This window comes from Corvus hawaiiensis, chromosome 3, assembly GCF_020740725.1.
Source record: "Corvus hawaiiensis isolate bCorHaw1 chromosome 3, bCorHaw1.pri.cur, whole genome shotgun sequence".
Taxonomy (NCBI): domain Eukaryota; kingdom Metazoa; phylum Chordata; class Aves; order Passeriformes; family Corvidae; genus Corvus; species Corvus hawaiiensis.
The window spans coordinates 119,324,922-119,347,607 of record NC_063215.1 but is presented as its reverse complement, the minus strand read 5'-3'; positions in this window follow the sequence as shown (position 1 = coordinate 119,347,607).

Genomic DNA, 22,686 nt, shown 5'->3' with positions numbered 1-22,686 from the left:
ACAGTGCAGTTCTACTTACTTATATATTATAACACATAATTTTATACAACATAGAACGAATGCAAAGTTCATGGTCAATTTGAAAGATTAAAAGTAAGATTTAAATTCTCCTGGCTGAAAGTGACTTCTGAAAAAGTTAATTATTCCTCCTTACCTCAGACTTACCCCTTAAAGCTGTCTGCTAAATCACAAGAGGTCTGAAAGGATTTCACTTTTCACTCCTGGCCACAGAAGGGCACAGCAGAATTTTAAAAGCTCAAGTAGTGTGTGAAACGTGAAGAGTTATTGCTACTATTTACAAAGCACCAGGAACAAGTCCTGCTTTCAATTATTTCTGAAGATACTCCACTGAGTCTGATCCCCCATTGCCCTGCATAATATATACATTTAAATCCACACAAAGTGGGTTAGAAAGCACTCCTGGTCTGCTCTGCAAACATTTCAGCTTGAAGTGACACCGATAAAGAGCCACAAGAGAGACACTTGTTTCTAAAAAAGATGCTTTAGGCTAACAGAAAATATTATCAATAAACCTTCTGTGTATTTGAGGAGGGGAAAAATAAGCTGTATTTCTAATGTGCCCTGTCAAGGCAGCTGGCTACAGTTCTCATTGGGTTTAATGGGATGTATTTGGTTTCTGCTGAAAACAGAGTGGAAACGGAACATCGGTTTCACAGAATATGTTATTAACATCTCTTATCTGAGAGATTATTATCTCATATAATATGATTTCTGGAGCAGTATTAGCCCGGGAAAATCCCAGAGACATGCAGCCTGTGGCTGGGAGAGGTTAAGCACAGTGTATTTGCAGAGAGAGAGCAGAGGAGAAGGAAAGGTACCTGCTCAGGTCCTCAGAGAGCTGCTGCCCTCTGGCCTTGGGCTCCCTACAGAGCACGTTCAGGCCTCAGGTGGGCATGAGGAGAAGGACTGATCCTGAGAGCCACCTCCAGGCTGGAAAGGCTGGAGCAGGGTGACCATCACCCTGCTGGGGGATCAGGGTGGAGAGAAGGGTCACCCACAGGACTGCGGAGGGTGTCAGCACTGGGCATCGGCCGCAGGGTGCTCTGAGGAGAGTCCAGTGCCCATAGCTGGTTCCAATGGGTCTGTCCAGCTCCAGAGGCTGTGAGAGTCAGCAGAACGGAGCCCTTTTGGGTGCTTGACCTTTGGGAACCCTCCTGCGGCACACTGTGTTGTGTCCTTACAAACGGTGTCAACTCCAACATACAAAGACCCCATGTTCCCACAGAGAAGGCAGGGGAAAGTTCTGTGGGATGTGCTGTGAGAATATCTGCTGCTCGTACATGTGGTAAAAACCACGGGGTTGAACTGGGGTTTTACAGCATTCTTAGAAGAGAACTTTGGAGGAGGAGGTTTGTGTCAGCTCCGTGACACGACCTTTGCAGCAGCCGACGGGCTGATTAGCTCAGCAGCCCATCAAAGCCTCACCACCACCACTGCCTCCCCCACATCCTTCCCCAGGGCTTTGCTGCTTTACTGCCAGTGAGTTTTGCAGTAACTCCTGGCTTTCCACAAGCCATTTGGGGTGACTGAATCCAGGATCCCTTCTCTTGTCTCTGCGTGCTCCCAGCAGAGCCTGCAGAGCCCCGCACACCTTCCCCAGGCACCCCCCTGCTCCTGTGGGGCTGCACCCCAGGGCTGCAGGTGAGGCCACCCAGCACCGTCTGGGCACTGGGAGGGATACCCCGGCACCTCCTGGAGCCACAAAGCCTCCAGGCAGGAGGAAAGGGAGCAGGATGGCGGCAGTGCTCACATCAGTCATCTCCATGCCCTAACACCCATGCCAACGGCAGAACCAGAGTTCGGCACCTTGCACAGCATCAGGCAACATGAGAACATCTCCTCCAGGATGAAATGTTTCCACGTTATCTAATTAGGTGTGGCCTAACAAATAAGTTAGAGCAGTACTGGATGTTAGAATTTAATCATGCTGCAACTAACAATTTTTGTCAATCCTACAGGAAAAGAGGCAGCATTGTAAGTGAGTTGCATTCCCAGCACTGCCTGTTCCTCCTTCCTCCTGCACAAAAAACCAGGAACGCCTTCTGCCAAGAGAAACGGAATCAAATAGCTCCAGACATCTGTGAGCCTCATAGTGGAGACTATTTTCCTAGAAATAAGATCATGGATTCCACAGAAAAGTATTATTGCTTTTCATGTGATAGGATACCAACAACACAGCACTGAAATGATAAATACTAGAGATGGCAGAACTGCTTGCAATAAGATGTTAAGTGGATTCATTCGGCCTCTTGGTTTTTCTTTGTTAATTCTTCATGAGCTGATTTGAACAAATACTACTTATTTGATCACTAATTCATGCAAAGATGTTTCTATCTATAGACCACTTGCAAATGATGCACTGCTACTGCTGCCTCACGGTGTAAACAATCACATAAATTATATATTATGAACTCTATTTCCTGATCAGAGACTTGCTGAAAACAAAGATGAAGTGCACAAGAAGTGTCACATCCCTTGTGACCAAACTCCTGACCTGAGTGAGAATTCTCATCTCAGTGCAGCTGTGCTCATGTATTCCCAGATTCTTGGTGCAAACACACTTTTTTGTATCAGTACAACTGGCTGGAACAACTCCCATTAACTTCCCAAATGATGAGTTTTTGGAGGACCACTTTCAAATAATATTACAGGTGCAAATATAATGTGAAGTTTGTGAGTACAGAATAAATCCTGCTCTATTAAAATAATAAACAAAAGTGACAGGATATTAAACTGAGTTTCCATGAAAACAATTCTCTGTGGTCTCCTGTGCAGGTTCCTCAGCTCAGAGCTTGATTAGACACTGCCATCGAGAGCAACCATGAGCTAAGAGCTCAACCAGGGAGGAGAGGAGGGAGTCCAATCCAATTTCACCCCAAATTACTTTTGTTTGCTCTTTGTTTGTTTGTGTTGGTTTTTTCCAACTGCCAAACTCAAACGACTTCAACACAAAACTGCCAGAAGGCTTTTAATCTATGAGACAGAAGCAGGAAAACTTAAACCAGTAAAAAGCCACCAAACCAAACACCAAAGCTTAAATACAACCCAAAAAGGGCTGAAACAGCCAACAAACTGATCCTGTGTAGGCGATAAACTGTAAGTAGATATAATCATTTGAAAGCTGGTCTTCATAATTCTTCATGTTTTGTCCCACAGAGCTTTTGCAGTCACAAGGAATACTTGTGAAATCCATAATCCATGGGAATATTCCATGTCTGTCCATGTGGGGCTGTAATGCTTTTGTCTCCTGCTGTATACAAATAAACACTTACGTACAGAAGAGAGGAGGGCAGCTTGTGAAAGAAGAAGGAATGATCCCAGACCTGTTACAAAATAGACTTCAAGAATGTGAGGGAACTTTGTAGCGCAGCCTCCCTAAGCCCTGAACTCAGCCTTTGGAGATAAGACAGGACCTGGCAAACTGGGATGCCGTAATTGTACTTCTGGGTTTAATTTATCCATCCTAATAATACACTTACATTGATGCCAGTCCCTAAGCAATAATCTCCAGCCTCCACAGTCTCATATGCATACTTCAAGCACATGATTAAGATGACTGGAGATTTCCTGGGGGGAATATTTAGATTTAGGTTCAGTACTGCTCAACTTTGCAACAGACAGAACTAGTTACTACACATATCAAAACACATAGTAAGTAACAAATTTCAGATCTGTGGTGGGGGACACATTCGTATCAGCATGACAGAAAAGCATTTATCCCACAGCTGATTAGGTTCTTGACCCACTAGTGAATGAATCAAATTTCAAATCTGATCTAAAGCATTTTTACTCTTCTTAGCCCTTTCTATCTTTTAATAAGCATGGAAGTTTTCCACTTCCTGCTAGAGTTTTGATCATCTATCCCTGTACTGCAAGGAAAATCTTGTACTTTTGCATTTTAATATGTTTTTCATCTTTTGAGTAAAGTTATCACTTATTTTTAACCATATTTATTCTTCAGGTAAGTGCGGCCAGAATTTCTTTTAAAATGTCCAAGAATTAAATCAATTAGCAGGTCTGGCCTGCTAGGAATTCTTCCAAGATCTGATACAGGGAACATAGCAAACACTCCTACAAACTTGAAAATTCTTTAAGGGGGTATCAACAACAAACTAAAAGCTTGTTGGTTTAGGCAACAGAGCATAGAGACACTGATGGAGAATTTCACCAACATGGTATGGTAAAAGTTATCAGCAACCCTACTGAGAGAAGCACAAAGTTAGGAGGACTTCCTTTGCAAGAATAAACATGTGAAAATACCTGTTCTATCTGTGTTTAGAGTTCCACCTCCCATGCTGGTGGACAGGAGACATTTCCCTCTCACAGAGCCTGTAAGTCATAGAAAGTGCAATTTCACCATGATAAGGATTTTTAAACTATCACAGATTCAGGCAAGAGCAGCAAATTTTCTAAAGGGTTTACTTATGAAAGTCAAAGTATTTTATTTTGAGGACTGTAAATGTCTGCTCAGACTTCTGGCTGATCCTGGAGGCATTCTTTGATCTCTAGGGAAAGACAGATGAGGCTGGGGATCTGCATGAGCTGCGGGCTGAAGCAGTGCTGGAGCTTGGGGATGTCACCCACACACTGTACTCCTGGCAGAGCCCCTTTCACCTCCGTGGAGTTTGGGAGAGCTGGAATACAAACCTCTGCCTTACAAACTCCACGTGGGATTGGTGACTCTCTACCTATCCCCTTGGACTGGGGCTTTGGGTTCAGCTGTTGGTTTTACTCACACATTGAACTGAATCCCCACAGCACAGTGACAGAGGTTTGTGCCTCTGATCCAAGCCATGCCTCGCAACTCTGCATCATTCTGATTCAGTAAAAGTAGCAACTCACTTGAGACTTTCACAGGCGTCACACTGACCCAAAGCAATCCCTTCAAAATTCTGTGAGCATTTGCAGCATCCTTATTATTCAGCATTTTTGAGCTGCTAAATCTGGGAACAGCTGTGGATAGATGCTTGGAGGATTAGGCTGTACTTTGCTAATAGGACCTGACTGCAGCATCTCAGGAAACAGTGAAAGTCATGCTATAAATAGTGAAGGTTTCTGTTACAAAATGCTTTTACATATATTAAATCAAGATGCCATAATTAAAGTAACCATTTCAGAGGAATGGATAACAAGGAAAAAGTCATTAATAATCTCTTGCCTCGTGTGGCTCTGGGAAAAGAATCTGATTGAGTCAAGCTAAAAATGCTCTGCAATTGAAACAAAATAGGTATTTTCATTGGTTTAAAACGAATTACTGGTAGTGAAAAGGATAAGGAAAACATACAAGTCTATTAGTAATACACACTGCTATAGGTCTTCTAAGGTTTTTCTAAGCATATCACAGTGTTTTCATAATCACAATCAAAACAGCTGGTTAAGTGAGTGATGCAATGTAAATTACAGAATTAAAATGTTTCAACCATTTTCCTGCAGATTTGGAATGGCTCTTTAAAGCATCTGAAGTGCCAGTGGAGTGCCAGGATTCTCTACAGTCAGTGATTGTCTGCTGTTTGCAATCAGTCTCCAATTTGTCACTCTGCTTCCAACAAAATATTAATGTAATCAGATGAAATTATCCCCCTTCCAGCCCCACGTGTGGTTTGGAGTCAGTGTTGTGTTTGCTACTGCTCAAAGTGGGTTCATGGTGCTCCAAGGAAGCAAGAGATGCTGAGAGATCAAAAGGTGACAATTTAAAAATGATACTTGAAGCAGCATTTTAAAATACCTCATGGCATCATAAAGTAGAGTGTGTCACTCTGTCCTAGGACACCATTCCTGAGATCCCAGAGGCTTCCTGGGGAAGGAGAATATTTGACACCCCACTGCAGTCTTGCTTTTGTCCAAGCAGGGCTTCAATTTACAGCAATAAAGCTGGAAACCATGAACATCAAAAATCTGTAGAGAAATTAAGTTACCTTAAGAGCACAGTGGTGTAATTAGTCACAATTAGTGGAGCTATCAGTTGTAAGTGATTAAAAATGAGGCTTAGATAAAGGCGGTGAATTTGACTAAAAATGTTTCCGTTAGAAAGATTTGACCTTCTTACCCATTAAATCTGAACATTAATCCGCAGATGAAAATCAAGTTACAATTGAACAGAGACAATTACATTTCAATTTTGGTTGACAGTAAGCTCAGGTTTCAAATCTAATACAGTTATTTTGTGACCTCAGGCACCTCATTTAAAAGTCCTTTCCATCTCTAAATGAAGATAATACTTCCTTGCCTTTGTGAAGAGCTTTGAAACTTTGGCTGAATTGTTATTATTTATGTGTACAGCCCTGAAAGCATAACTCAACAGGATGGCTGTGTTTGCACATCCGAGCCTGGATGTTATTGTGAGCAAAATATTTACTCTCTCTGCACCCAAATAAATTTTGCTGGAAATATTGCAGCAGATGACTACTAACACTTCACTTGCCTGCTTGTTTTTCCAAGAGAATCCTAAATAAAGTTCTGGATCCTACCAAAATGTATGTACTTGACTTTCATCACAGAAATCAATCCAGTGAAATCCATGGGATTGGTCACATGCCTCTGTTCAGGCTTAAGTGCACAGCAGCAGCACAATCACAACTTAAGGGAGCACCAAATATCAAACCCATTTTTAATCCATGCAAAGTCAACACATCCTACACCAACCCCACCCCGATGCCTTTGTCCTCACATATCCCAGCTTGTCACACTCCCAACGAAGTCCTTGGATCAATGGCTACATAACTACATTGAGAGATGAAATGCACGAATTTTTCATTCATTACAGATTCTGCCTGTCCCCTGAAGAATTGCCTGATCTCATCCTCTGGGGTTTAAAAGTGTTCAACTTCACCAATAAGGAAAGGAATGAAGTGTTGAGTAATGGCAGGGGTTGATAGATACAATTTAATAGTGATGACATCAGTGAATATGTTGTCTAATTAAAACGAGAAGAAAAGAAAGATTGGTAAAAAGAAAAAAAATAAAGAAAGATTGGACATGTATAAGCATGAAAGAAAGAGCTCTCTTTCAGCCTCTACCCTAACAAGTTATTAAATTACCTCCCCTCAAGCTCAGGCGCACTGCCCTGTTTCCAAGGGACAGCTCTACTCCGATTACCCTCTGTGAGCAAGGGAAGGTGGTGGCAATTCAGCAGTGGAGCACAGGGCAGGAGAGCACATTCAGGGTTTCTCTGAGCAGTGTGACAGCACAGCCATGGGATCAGCACATTTCTGGAGCTGCACAAACACCCTGAGAGGCCTCTTGGTGAGACACATTCCAGGGATGGAAGGAAGGCAAGTCACTCAACGACTTCCTCTCGTGCAGGAGATGCTGTGAACAACAGCTCCAACAATCTCAGGGACGAACTGTGCCAAGACGAAACACGGGGGTTCCTTTCCTTTTGGATTTTCTGCTTGCACAGTCCAGGCACTGCTTCCCACTCCAGCTGCAGACATGGCTCACATGCAAAACCAGCACTGCAAGTGCCCTGCCAGGTAAACTGACTCAGCAGGTACCAGAGAGCCAGACCCGTAAAATGTGCTACTTCTCAAGCCCCTGACTCCCAGAGAAGCCAGGGAGCACAGCCCAGCTGCTGGAGTCCACAAACTCCACTCTGGGTTGGTGCCTGCAGCTGGTGCAGGCTGACTTCTGTTGCACAGGTCTGTGGTGAGACTAGTGCACTATCAGTTTTTACATTTAGGAAAGATTTTCCTGTCTCCTAAACTGCCTGTGCCATTCTGAAAACAAGGGTGAGGAGGTGTGCCTGCAATATATCCTGCATCACCACTGTTTGCTTGCTGTGACAGTAAGGGTTGGCACACAAATATCAGCCATCTCTGGGAGTGAGGTATTTTTCTCACCTCCTGAGAAGGGGATGGAATATCCCCTCCTCTAAAGAAAGTGACTGTTCTTTCATATTCTTAAGCCTTCTAGGTTGTGTTTTTGTAGCCAGCAGCCAAAAAAAGCTCCAAAAGGAGGCTTCAGAAGTCAAATAAAAGCCAATGTGTACGTGAAGGTCGCACGCACAGTCACCAGGAGCAGCTCTATTTCTGCATTGCAGCTGAAATCAAGATTATGCCTCAGGTTTCCTCTGCAAGCCCCCAGGGAGAACATTGCTCACAGAGATGCAAAATTAAAAGTACAAGTACAATGGATTTCTTGCTCATTGGGTACGAAGGCCACAAACAACATGACTGCACTTGCATACAATAAATAGAAGTGCTTTCATTTAATGATGACTCTGCTGTTACCAAGAACACCTTTAAAGCTTTCAAAATATATTTGCAAGATTTCCTCTTTCTCACTGGTATAAGCAAAAGTAATGCAGAGCAAGTCAGTAACTGGCTGGAGCTCAGAGCAGAGCCATCATCATCTCCGGCAGAACCTTCTATCACTTACAAGGAGTGAATGACACATAGGCAAAATCAAAAGTATTACCTAGGAGGAAAAGACCTAAAAAGTAGCCCAGGGCTACAGAAAAAGCTGTAACTATGTCAAAACAACAAGCCTGAAGGTAAATAAAAACATGCAATAGAAGCTCTACTCTAAAAATTGAAATTTCCAGTTTTTTCAGTTTCTTAAACTTCAATGGAAGCCAGAGGAAAGCTGAAAGAGGGATGTGATGCACCTCCAGCTTTCAGTCTGAACTGCCTGCAATGTATCTCCTGCTGAATTGGCCATGTTTATCTAAAACTGGGGTTGTAAGCTCATGACAAAGATCATCTGCATTATTATGAGTCACATGGAAAATCATCAGTCACGTTCCAGAGGGCTATATTAAAGTATAAATGCGCTTAAAAATGTGTATAGGTCAATAGTTGGGGTTTTTTTGGTTGTGTTTTTTCCATGTGTGCATGTGCCAATATGCGAGGAAATACATGGTTTTACTTCAGAAGTATTCCCTTTTGTTCAGAGCCACATTACAATGTCCTACATGGCTTCTAACTTTGTTTACCTGGAATTTATAGCAACATATATAAGACAACATTCAAAGCTTGGTAGCTGTGGCCAGATTCCAGCTTTTCATCGGTTAAATGAAGGGATGCAAACTTTGATTTTTCTTCTGGTGTTGTTTGTTCAACAGGAAATAAGATGAGAAGAGGTAGGGAAAATGGGTACAGAATGAGGCTCTGTTCTTCTTCACAGGAGAAAATTATTACAGAATATGCAACTTGAATTGCATGACTCTAATTATTTGGTACCTAAATTTCATCCGTTTTCTTCTGTAGAGGGATTTAACTGAAGAACAACTCCCCTGGGATCATTCCCAGGCTGTTCAAATGTCTCTCTTAAGCAGGCAAAGTGACAATTACATAGGCTGTCATCAGGCAGAGCATCTGAGAGCCTCACTCTGGCAGCCTGTTGAGATGGCCAAATCTCAAAATTAAGCCTGTGCCATGAAGAACATTCCAGTCCAGGACAAGCAATGCTGTGGAGCCTGCGGGAGCTGTAAGGAAATGACCTCATACTTCTCTTTCTATGAATTTTAAGCACTGGTACTTCCCTGCTAGGTCTGTGCACCACGGACCATGAGAAGCAGATATATTTGACTTTTGGGTATTTAGCAGTGAGCTAGATTGAATACTTTTGCTCTGGATAAGGCAGACATTTGCTCACACTCGCTGAGCACATTACTGTATTTTCCACATGTGCAGCATGTGAATTACCTGTGAAACCAACGCAGACCAGCTCCCTGCAGCCAAGCAAGAATGTCAAAGTAAATGATGTGCAGATGTTGTTTTCCTACCCAAACACCCACTGCCCCTCATACTCTGTCTCCCTTCTCACACACAGCTTTTTTACTTTATTGCCTTCAAAATCTTTCCGTTCCCCCAATTATCCCTGCCACTATCCCTTACTCTTCACAGGCTATTTGAAAATCTACTCCTATTTTAAACAAGGTAACAGTTACCCAAGGTGTGTGTTACCTGAGTATACCCCATGTGCTCCCATTTACTAACAGATTCCAGATACTCTCCTGCCAGGAGTAAAGAAAATACCCCTCACATCTAACAAAGAGGAGCTCCTCTGACTTTGTTTCTCTTCTTGTCACGAACATTTCTGTTAGTCTTTATTTATAACTAACCTCAAATAATATTAAATTACACCACTAGAGAGACTTCTTACATAATAGCTATACAAAAAGTCCCACTTCATCCTTAAAATGCAGGGAGTTAGGAATGTTAAAGAACCAAAAGAAAGAAAAAAGAAAAACAGAAATCTGCAAATTGTCAGGGAAAAAAAAAAAAAAAGGCTGACAGGTGGCACGTGTAAAAACTCTCTAAGGTTTACAGTATAGTGAAAAAGATTCTGGAATACTTCAAGGCGTAGCAATGTTATTTGAGATGAATAAAAGTGAAACATTGTGTTGTTTTCTCTGAAATCGCACTGTTGTCTGAGGAGCGGGGCATTTTGTCTTCAAAGGCATCTGTTATGCCCTCCCTCCTCACGTGGCTCTGTGTGGGCCATCAGAGGCAGGCTGGTTTCTGCAGGTCACTTGTCAAGTCTGTGACAGAAACAGCAGACTGGAGTTGAGGTGAAGCTGTGCAGTTGTGCTTTAGACCCTCCCAGCATCCATGCTCGGGCTGAAAGCAAACTCTGTGAAGCTGCACAGGAAAAGGCAAACTTAGCCTTAGCAAACCATTTCTGCAGAAGGCTGCTTTACATTCCAGCAGCATTAGGATTCACAGGGGATTGCACAGTGGGGCCGTATGTTTAGCTATGGAGGCATATGTTGGATACTTTACGGACATAAAGTCAGAATCCCTCAGCTGTGCCTCAGCAGAAGGGTTGCAATGGCCCAAGAAACATATCCTGAAGCGCACTGAAGTTACTCATTTATCATGGCTTTCTCCTGCACCAAAATCACTCAGAAAGAAGCAGCAAACAGCAGTGGATGAAAAGAAACCCTATTTCTACAGGCTAATTTTAAGTCACAGGTTCATCGCCTCTGCAGGTAAGGAGATGCTGTGCTCAGGCTGTGGATGGAGGCTCCAGGGGGATTTCACAAATTAGTAACAGGGGAAGGAAGACAGAGAGCTCAGTCAGACTCCAAAATGCTCAGATTGCTCTAGGTATTTGCCTGGCCAAAAATAAAACAAAATGAAACAAAACAAAGCACTGAAATAACCAAGAAGGCAACTCCCCCTCTTCAATACAGTTCCAGTGTTTTACCGCCACAGCGAACCTATGTCTTGCCAGCCCTGCTGTCCCCAGCTATTCCATTACACACAAATAACAATCCACCCAGGGTGCTGGAAATGGCTGCACACAGCTGGAAAATCACTTTTTCTAGCATATTCTTTGTCAATTTTTGCCCCTAATACACATTTGACCTGCTGGTCAGACTCCCCACTGGCCCGGCCTCATCAGGAGGAGAGAAAGGAGAGCACTGTCAATCAAGGGCTCCTCTGGCTTGCTCCCTCCGAGTGTTTATTGAAGGAATGACTAAATCTGTGTATGAGAACCTTTTTCCAAAAAATAACTGCCTGCTTGTGGTGCTCAAGTAAATATCTTTTATTGCCCATGTGCAAGCTCTGGTTTTACAGAGAATCAGGGAGATTAAGGATTAATTACAGCATCCATGGCATGTGCTTTGGAAAAATGAAGCCTCCCAAAATAAAACCAAGCCAAGCAGAGCTGCTGTGCTCAGGACTTTACAGTTTCCATCCCAGAAATCCACCAGCCCAGCTGTCTGCACACTGTATGGAAGCACAAAGCATGGGAATCCCACGGACTGGCTGCTGATAATTCCTAGTCTGGATTTGTAGGCACCAGAGGTGTAGATCAGCTTAGCAAAACCACCAGCATGTTATACTGCATGGAAGTGAGGGCTGAAATTTGAATGGCTCCATCCAAGGAGACTTAAATAGGATGGATATTGCAAACCAATAATTTCTCCCTACATATGTGCAAATCTAGTTTTTCTGTGTTGAATTTCATTGAAAAAGGTTGTCATATAATCTTCATAACAGGGCTTTATGGAATGACATGTTTACCAACACTGCAAAGCTGTTAAACTCTGCCCCCCTGTACACAAAGTGAACTTTGCCATCAGAGTGACCATGATTTCACATTTGGCTCATTTTTCATCCTTAGAGAATTTGGAGCTTACCAACCAGCATTCTGATTTTACTCCTCTCCCCATTCAGTGCCAGCTCATTTTATGTCTATAGGAAACTGATCAAAGTCAGGTCATTAACTGCTTTTTTACAAAGCAATGAAAAACTCATTCATTTTGAAAGGGAGCCTACACTATGAATGTTCTTGTGGTTTACACTAAAGATTGATCTGGTATCTATTTATCAGTGCAGTTCTATGTACTTTGACTAATGGCTCTTCAGGTCTTCAGACTAATGGTTTCTTCATATGTTTCTGCGCAGAAGTATTTGCCACTAACTTCAGAGAAAATTAGGTTCATGAAATAAATGTTTATCACATTGAAAAAGTCAATGAGAAAAAAAACCCCGCATAATTTAAAGGGCTCCACTAATATGTAAATCCATGCTTTATACAAATAGGTAAATAGACATTAATTCAGAAAAAAAGCTGGATTTCTAACACTTTTGGCTGTTCTATGTATCTTTTAAATATTTTGTGTCACACCCCATTTATCTTCTATTTTTATTTCCAGATATTGGTACCAGTAAGAGCCCCTAGCAGTTGTTTCACCCTCATCTTCCCTGGCTGCCCAAGTGGGCAGATGGGGAAGTGGCAATATTTGCTACATGAAGAAACATGGCCCTGAATGTATCAACTAAAATACATCGGTTAACTTAACCAGAACAGTGGGAGTTGATTTTGATTAACTGCAGTCAAGGAAATCATATCCAAGTGATGATGGATCCCTGTGAATGTGGTGTGGGAATGGAGTGTTGTCAGCTACAGTGCCAGTTACTAGTTTATAATATTTTAATGACTCATGTTTAGGCATTTTAACTAAAAGCAGTCAGTCTATTAAACTTTTAAATGTAGATGCATTTAGGATGTGAACACTCTTCAATTTCCACTCGGTGTGCACAACATCTTAATAACATCATTACACATAAATACATCGCTGTACATGAGGAGTAAGCTGTGGTACAGCAGAAATTGGATTGCACATTTACCCTAATTATCTGATGAGATAACATTACACCAATTAATTACATTTTTTTATTTCCCTTTCCACCGAACAGTGCTTGGAATTGAAACAACTTTGTACTGTTATGGTCTAAGCCTAACTTTCAACCAAGACAAAAAAAAGAGTTCCAATACTGTTTGGAAAAAGCCCCCTTAGCCACAAGTCTGGCAGAGAAGGGGGGCTGGGATAACATGCAATTTTTCAGTATCTATGTAAGACGGTCAGGGAAAGCCATTCAGATGCTGAATGGAATTCCATTCCTTGTTTTCACACCGCCCTTCTCTCCATGGGTTATCCTTTCACGAGTTCTGTGAGGCAGAGACCCAGCCAGTTTTTCCTTTCCTAAGGCCAGAGTCCAAAATGGACATGTTAAAGGACACATAACATTCCCATTAATCCTCTAACTCAGCCAGGTTACACTTCCTTGCCACAAAAATTGTTCTGGCTCCCTGTGGATACTAAAACAATTTGCTTGGAAGCTCATAGGAGGGCCAGTGCAATCCCAGCTCTAAAAGGAAGGTGGCTGCACACGCTTGTGTGGCTGGGGGAAGCAGGAAAATGGGACAAAATCTGGGACAGGGCAGACCTGAACATGGCCTGGTTCCATGGGGACAGAGAGGGTTCAAGGCTGTTCTGTAGCTTGGCACTGTCCACATCATCATCAACATAACTTCTTTTTTTTAGATGCAAACTAAATTTACATGAAAATTGTAAATCTGTCAACTGAAATCCCACAATACTATCTTAGAAAATCAAGACAGGCTCAAATCCTATCTATAAGCACAAGTAGAACCAGTGAAGACTGTAGTCATTTAATGACTGCCTGTTACAACCAGTCAAAAATCACAGAAGAGAGAAACTCATGATTTTAATCTTAGAGACATCTTTATATATAATGTCTTTAACAGATTTAAATATATTTTCTATTTCTACTGTAACTTCATTTCTTCGCTTTCCTAATTTTTCCTTTTTTTGCTGATCATCCCTCCATTGCTAAGTGAAAGCCTCACCTGCCTCAGTGAAATTTCCAACTATAGTGCCTTAAACTCAATCAATAAAAGTGAGTTTTACAGAACATTTGAATTAATGAGGCGCCGATAAAAATTCAATGGTTTCACTTTCCATGCAAATGGGCTCTAACACGCTGTACTCCAGGTACAATCCTTCTGGCACTAACAAGGAGTGCTGGCCTGAATGCTAAATGGTCACACTGCTTTGGGGTGGTTCCTGCCACCTTCCACAGCTGACTGCCACAATTATCCCGGAGAACCAAACACATCTTCTGGAAATTAGGAAAAGAGAGATGGTCCCAGCAGCGCTGACCTCTGAGCCCTGTTTGCTGCAGGGACATGGAGCTGTTGGGGTGAACCCAGAGGAGACCCCCAAGCTGATCAGAGGCATAGAGCACCTCTGCTATAAGGAAAGGCTGAGAGAATTGGGATTGTTCAGCCTGGAGAAGAGAAGCTTTGGGGTGACCTAATTGCCCCTTCAAGTACCTGAAAGGCACTTAAAAGAAAGACAGGGCAAGATATTTACAAGAGCTCGAGTGCCAGAACAAGGGAGAATAGGTTCAAATTGAAAGAGTAGATTTAGATCAGATTTTAGGAAAAATTCTTCTCTGTGAGGGTGGTGAGGCCCTGGCACAGGTTGCCCAGAGAAGCTGTGGCTGCCCCATCCCTGCAAGTGTCCAAGACCAGGTTGGAACTGGATTATCTTCAAGGTCCTTTCCCACCCAAACTGTTCTGGGATTCTATGACTCTGTTACTTACTGCTCAATAAGCTTTGGCAGCGCTAGCAACAAATACAGCCAAGAAACGTCCTCTGATACTTACTGCTGTAAGTTATTTGTATCTGCAAAGAACTGAGGACAGAGTTTTCTCCCCAAACTGCACCATCCTGTACTCATTATGCCTTGGAAATGTAACAGCACAGAAAACCAGTTCCTCTACTTGACTGGACTACAACTGCCCTGCAGAGAAAATGTCCTGCCCACGGAAACCACCACCTAATGGTAACTCTCCCCTCTACAAGGGATTGTCGAGAGGTTTTCACAGCCCATATCAATCCCCAGATTAATGCCCAACACCAGCTTTTGCTTTGCTGCTTCATTTATCATTCCAGGATGCCTTCTCCCTGGCTGCACTGAGGCTGGTGCCCGCACAGCAGTCAGACTTCCCTAAACATCTTTAAATAGCTGAAGTGCAAACCCAAACACAGCTCTCTGCCTGCCTTTTGACACAGGAGCAGTGAGAGGCATTAATATTCATTGATAGGAAAAAATAATTTAACTGGAATAATTATTTTTAAAATACCTTTTAGCAGAGCAGAATCATCTGTGGGTCCTGCTTATCAAGACCATTTACCTTGCAGGTCATTCCTGATTAATAAGAAGTAGGTGTAATTGATATTTAATGGGAATTCTGGCAATGCTATTTGAAAGATACTTTTGCCCGTTGTTTTGCATTTAGAAACACCCCACTGTCAAACTCTTCAGTTTGATAGTCACTGATGGAATAAATATTTTGAAATTCACTTTTTGTCCCCTGGTTAGATGGGAACAGGCACAGGATGATGGCTGTGCACAGCTCGGCTGTACTTGCAGGCGTTTGATGTTGCACTTTGGCTCAGATTTTTGATCTTTGATTCCCACTCCCGGTTTTTGCCTGACTGCTTGTTAACAGCAGTGCCTGGGACAGTTCTCTCACTGGGGGGATCCACCAAGATGGAACGCTGCCTCTCCATTTGTGCTCTCCCTCCCTCAATCCGACCCTTTCCCATCTCACACAACACGGACTGTGTTGCCAGAATCGCCCTTCCAAAACCTGAAGTGATTTAATGTAGCATACAAAATGTCATCTATACAACTACATGTGAAATGGGGAAAATATGCAAGCACAGAGAATTGGCCTTGGAAGAGTTCCACAGAAAGAATTTTCTTTTAGAGAAACTGGCTTTATTCTCTCAGGGGAAGCACAGGGGAGCTCCTGCTTCCAATTTCCTATGATGCCTGAGTTCTTCACGCTGGGCCACTGGGTTTCTTCAAGGCACTCAGCAAAGCAACACGTGGAGAAAGGAAAAGAAAAGGTCTGAGACTTCCAGGGTGAATTTTATGCCAAAGACCATTGCAGGAGTGAATTTTACCTCCTTGGGCTTCAGATTGCATCCATAATGCCTTGAGAAACAATAGCCTGATAAGAAGAAACTGGATATATCATTAATTCACATTTCTTGGGAAAAGGAAGACATTAAGGCAGTTGCTGTTTCCTTCATAGTCATTTCCTATTTGGGATTTGGTAAAAAGGCAGTATCAGACATGGGAAAACAAGAAAATAAAAAACCCCAGAATTCACTGCCCTGTTTGCCAGTTCCAAAACATCTACAAGCACCCAAGACATTTGTTGTTTTGTTGACCACAAACGTGAATGAGATCATGAAGCTGTCTCCACAGAAATAAAAGGATGAAGGCTCAGCAGAATATTTGATGTTCTGTGCAAGGTTCAGGCCGGCCAGACCCAGAGGAGTAACAACAGTCTGAATCTACCAACATCTGCAACTGCTGCTGTAAAGGGTAAAGTAATTCCTTTGCCAAACAGGTGAGAAAAGCAAGGCAACCATTAGACAAAACTTCTGTGTGGCACTGCTTCTCTTCACAGAAAAGCATGAAAGAGGTGTTAGAGATGTTTCAACACCACCAAGATAAGGAGACATCAAAGAGTTGCTTCTTCAAGTGTGGCCAAGAGAACTAAGATTTTAAAGGAATCAAAACTTGGAGCCATTAGGAAGAAAAATTTTCAATATTTTTATTCTTTTAATGTCCCTCAGTGAAAATTCCCCTTTTTCTCTTGTCACTAAGGAAAGACATTCTGACTTGTTTCCAGGGCTTTTGGTGACTGAAGGAGCAGGAAAAGAAATGGAATGGGAAGGATGGCATAAAGTAGGAATCCTGGACTTGGCACCTCATCCCTTGCCATCCAGGCAGCACCTGCCAGCACACTGCTAATCCATGTGTCAGGCCATGTCCTGGCTCCTGCTTTTCCCTGACGACAAATACCTTTACCCGGACAATTTTACAGCCATCTGTTGATTGGGCAAACACCACCACTCCACATTCCCAGGAAAGCCTCCACCTGGGTGTTTCAGGCCAAAGGATAATTGAGATGCCATTCGAAAGACATACCCAAAACAAGCTGGGTTTGAGAAGGGCGAGCCCTTCCGAGGTCAATTCCCCCAAACAGCACTAATGATCTCCTGAATAATGAACCAGGGCAGAGCAGCAGCTGGTGCACAACCAGGAGTGAGTGGGAGTTGTCAGTCTGGCTGCCAAATTAAAACCAACACAAACAAACCAACCAGCACCTTAAAAGGGTATGTTCTGCTTACCTGGCCACGTTGATAGAGCTTCGTTTTACACGCCTGTTTTGGTTGTATCTAATAATTGCCTCATGTATAAATATTTCTCTCTTGTTTCACCTTTTAATGGCTGAAATGTTACTATACGGGTCCCAAAAAATCTGGAAAAGCAGTTAGTGTTGGCTTTTGTTAGCTTTTTGTTAACTCTGGTAAAAACCTGATTGTACCACACTAAGAAAATGATGAAACACCCAGTCCAGCTTCTCCCAGGTCTCATAGCGTGAGTGAGGCAAACACAGACTTAGACAAATCCACCAGGAGAAGGGCTGGGGCACAATCTTTTCCATTAAATGTCATTTAGCCCAGGTCTGCTGCTTAGGAAGTCCTCCCTGGAACAAAGCAGGAGCATTCCCACTATTTATTTGCTCAGGGAAGTTATCCTGAAAGTTAAGCACTGGGAGTGGAGGTGGGTGGTGTTTGGTGGTTTTTTGACAGCTTCAGTTAGGGAAAGCATCTCCAGCCAACAACACATTTAAATACTTGCCTAAATGGGATTCTGGGATTAATGCCTATTGGGCTGTGTGCTCCCAGTAATACTGGGACTTTATGCCAGAAAACATGGAAAAGAGCAATGAGCACAATGCTGTAGGAGCTCCCAGATTTCTGGTGCTTTGCAGCCATATGCTCTTTGTTCTGCTGCTGTCTGGGCAGAAGAATCATAGGAATTACATGAAAGAGATGCACCTTTGGCACTCAAGGAGATGCTTTTAAAACCAGCAGAAGGTGAGCCCAGTGCCCCTCTCAAGTTCTGAGAAGTCAGGAAAGGTGAGCAAGAGACCCCCTGGTTCTCCAGTGATGAGTTCAGCCAGAAGCCCAGAGCAGTGCTCAGGCAAGTACTGACCCAAAGACCTCACTGAAGGTATTCACACCTTTGCAAACTGAACTTCACAAGAATATGCAGGTGAAAGTGCAATTTCTGACTAGAGCCTGAGAGAAAAAAGGAAAAACCAAACATAAATTTTAAAAAGATATTCTTTTCCTCTCCTTTGACAAAAGTTTGAAAAACTCCAAACTTCAGATGTGCATTTTCTATTTCCAAATGCAAAAACGTATCTGCATGGTGCAAGCCCAACTCTGTGAGCTGAGTAAGAAGTTTCTTTAAGCAAGGCAAGGTAAACAGAGTTTCTGTTGTCCATTCATTTATTCAGCTCTTATCCCTGGGGCTAAACTACTCCATCTCTCTTCTGTGCACAGCCCTGCTTCTCATTTTAGCAATTTGCTTATCGTTAGGCCCTGTACTGAGTTTAGTGCTGGGAATCTGGAATTTTAGACCTCAGAAGATGCCATCATTCATTATCCTTGATATCATCCACTAATCCAAACCCTATCTTTCATCTGCCTTCAGGTGAGCCTAATACCACTCCATCACACCTCATCTACCTGAGTCTTATTTCCACTCTCTCTGCAGTCACAAGAGCTGTACCTGTGCTACTGATAATGCCCTGTTTTCGTTAAGAAGAATGAAAAATAGAATCAGGTAGAGGATGGAGATGCAGAGAGAATAACCATAAGGAGTTTGTGCTCTCCCTCACCATACCCCAGAGATTACAGGTGAGGTTTGAAGCTTAGGGAAAGACATGTGGAAGTGTTAAATGTTTGACACTTTTCCCTTCTGGAAGCAAGATACAAAGCACATCTGTCATGTGCCATTAAGAAAAGCACCTAATTCAACTGTAGTGATGGAATGCAAATTGTTTAAGAGGCCACAGTCTCCCTGGGGTGGAGAAATGGCCCTGCAGGAAGCTGATTGCTGAGGCCTCTTGCACACAGTGCCCAGGAGGGCTCTGCCAAGGGGGGGCTTTACCTCCCTGTCTGATGCTGTGTTGAGCTGACTTTTGAGTTAATATAAATTATTCATGGCCCTTTTATCAGTTGTTTCTCCTACTTTGTCCTCTGCTTGATTTTGGTTCCAGCTGCCAGATTGCCTGGTGTCTCTCCAGTATAAATGATAAACTGATATTCCAGATACATTTGTCGTCATTTGGCTTTTGCTAACAAATTAATACATGTCAGTACTTTAGTATTTATATATCCCAGGGTTAAATTATAGGAATTACAGTGGTTGTTGTATCATCACAAAGAATACTCTGAGTTCTTTGTGCTCCACTGGAGTAGTGAAATTATTTTGACATTTTTAAATCCCAAGAGTTATTTCCAAGATACAATGGAATTGTTCGGTGGCTCCCTTTTGCCTTTTCTTTAGCTTTGCAGTTAGTAATAATTTTCTTTACTAAGTAATGCCCATTAGCTACATGTATAACCTCCTGAAAAGTATCCGAAAGAGAGTACAATCCACTGTAATAATCCTGTCACAGCAGAACTGTTTGGGAGTTCCTTTGCAAAATGCCTAAAAAACTGTGTGCACAAGAATTTTCTATCAACAGCTGAGAGGCTTTAGGCAAAAAAACCCCTCAAAGTATTCAACTCCTTTTTAAAAAAAAACCTATAAAATAATGCGAATTTATCCTACTTAATTAGATTTATTAGGCACAAAATCTAAGCACAAAGGAAGCATTTTCCAGGCAACTACAGAGAGCAGAACCCATTCCTCTTTGGAGTTTCCCTATCACAAAGGAGTTCAGTGAAGGTGGATGGAGCTGTGACACCTGTACTACCCGAGGATCTGTCCCCACAACACTGCAACTGAATCCTTGATCCACACGGTGCCGCAGTTCAATACCCCACATCACCAGCTTCTGCTGCTTCTGAACATTTGAAATGCCCAGAGAAAACACCCGTGGTATCCATTCATCCCTCTGCTGCTCTCTAATCCCACTACAACTGCACTGCAATGTTGGAGTGGTTAATTGAGCGGTTATGGAGCGTGGAGTACAGTTAAATGAACAGGAGAAGAAGAGATGAGAGTCCAGGAGTGCCACAGGGAAAAAAAATAGATTGAGAGAGACACTGGGAGCTGCCACGGTTAAGATTCATAAAGCTTCAAATTTAGGCTGAGATGTCAGTTCTGAGGAAAAGGAAAACCCCCAAATTATAGGGTTTTTATTCTGAATATTTAACCTCACTGTGTCATCTGGTTTAAAACATCCATCAGCCCAAAAAATCCACAGTGAAGGTGAGGGGGAAAAGCATCAAGACACAGAAAAATCTGTCATGCAGACCCTCCTTCCTTAAGACACCAAACTTGGAACTACCACATGCAGTAAAGCTGAATTTCTGTCCCCTGTCCAGAGCTCCTGACTGACAGAGAAGCACAGATTTCAAAGCAGAAGGTGGCAACTGGAAGTGTCAGGGCAGAAGAACGGAAGAAAGAAGACAAATGCCCAAGTCAGCAAAGCACTCGAGAGAGAGAAGGTTTTGAAGAAATGAGTCATGGCTGGTTTTTGGCAATGAAGACAAATAATGTGTTAAAACCAAGCTGGAGACTGCTCCTTTCAGAGGGGCACCTGACCCTGTCAGTTTGCACGTGCTCTCACCACATCCCACCGACTCTCCTGCTGCAGAACTGAATCTAGGGAGGAGCAGAAAGCTGGAAGAGAAAGCAACTAAAACCCGGGAACTGCAACAACCACACCGAATGGCTTTAGCCAAGCAACTAAAACGAATGTTTACTTCTAGAAGTAAATAAAAGAGATTAAATGCTCTTGTTTCTTCCTGTCAGCCTGCTTTATACATTTCTCATGCAACACCTGACACCTGAGCAATAGTGAATTTAATAACTAGTTCTCTTCGTTGATAGCTGTATCAGTTTGGTTATGCAAATAATACATCATAATATTGAAATGGTCACAGCATTTATGACAACAACATCAGATGCAATGCAATTCTCTCCTGTGCAGTCAGTCAAGCACAGACAGGGAGGTGTTCAACAGCTGCTTGAGATGAGAACATGTGGCCACAGGCAGCACTGCCTCAGGAGGTGAACCAGAGTCATGTACCAGTGCCTGTTTCTGATTCAGGGCAGCCTCTGGTCAAGCACTTCCCCCTCTGGCTTTGAGGTGTTCCAGAAGTGCCTCAGCAGTCACAATTGCTTTCAGGAAGAGCATGCCAGGATTCAGAAATCAGGCCTTCCTTCACCTTGGCCTCTGAGCAAGCCTAGTGTGAGAGACAGGCTCCTTACACATGGCAGGACGCTCACAAACCCCAGCGTTTTCTTTTGAAATGAAAGCGTCAGAGCAAGGTTTAGAAAAACTGCACTTTGATGCTCTGTGATCCTATGGAGAGTTAGACCTTGTATTGAGACCTGCCCCACGGGTTGTCTCCCAGCCCTCTTCAGGAAGCTTGGCCAATGTGCAAGAAGGACTATGAGCTTTGTTTCTCCATTTACAACACATTTCTTCACCAGAAACTCAAGGAATGAAAGCCAAGTGGGAAAAATGTTTTCTGTGCGCACGTCGAAGTGTTTCTGTCTGAACAGATGTCCTCCCTTTGCTATCACCAAGCAAACACACTCTGGCATGACTCAACTAATGCACAAACATGATAAACCTACTGCAAGCAAAACAATTGTGCTTTTCCTTTCTGATATTATTACATATGCCAGATAGGTGATAACTTTGAATGCAATGCTTTATTAATCAAAGCTGAGGTGGCTGCCTTTCTCAGTCATTAAAATTTCATGTTTGCAGCTGCTGATCACCTAACACTAGCTTTCATGTTTGCATTTTCCTTACATTTGACAATTCATTAGCCACTTGCCTGTGCTATTTCCCCAAGACTGTTATGCATTAATTTTTGAAGTAATAAAGATACATAACTGTATACATATGAAGTTTCTTGCCTATGAGTGATCTTGCTTTGATGGACATATTTAATCAAGACATTTTTACCTCTACAGAGCTCTGCACCCCAGAATTTCTCACATCACAGATATACTTTTATCACTCAGGTAAACATCCCCAGCATGATACAGCACAGACTTCAAACTCCTCTCAACACAGAGACACAAAGTGATCGCCTGCATCCTCTTCTCAACTGATTGAACAACTCCAAAATATTCAAAGCTGTTATCCAGGCTGCAACCCAGAAGTTTCCCTAATGGGGAAATACTCCAGTTTCTTTCACAAAATGAGGTGTATTCAACAGGCGGGTTTCAAAGGTATCTCAGGAATCCAAGTACAAGTGCTCCAGTACCAAAGACAGCTCTCAACTGCAGTATTGTACAATTCTACCCATTCACTCTTAGGTGGAAATTCCTC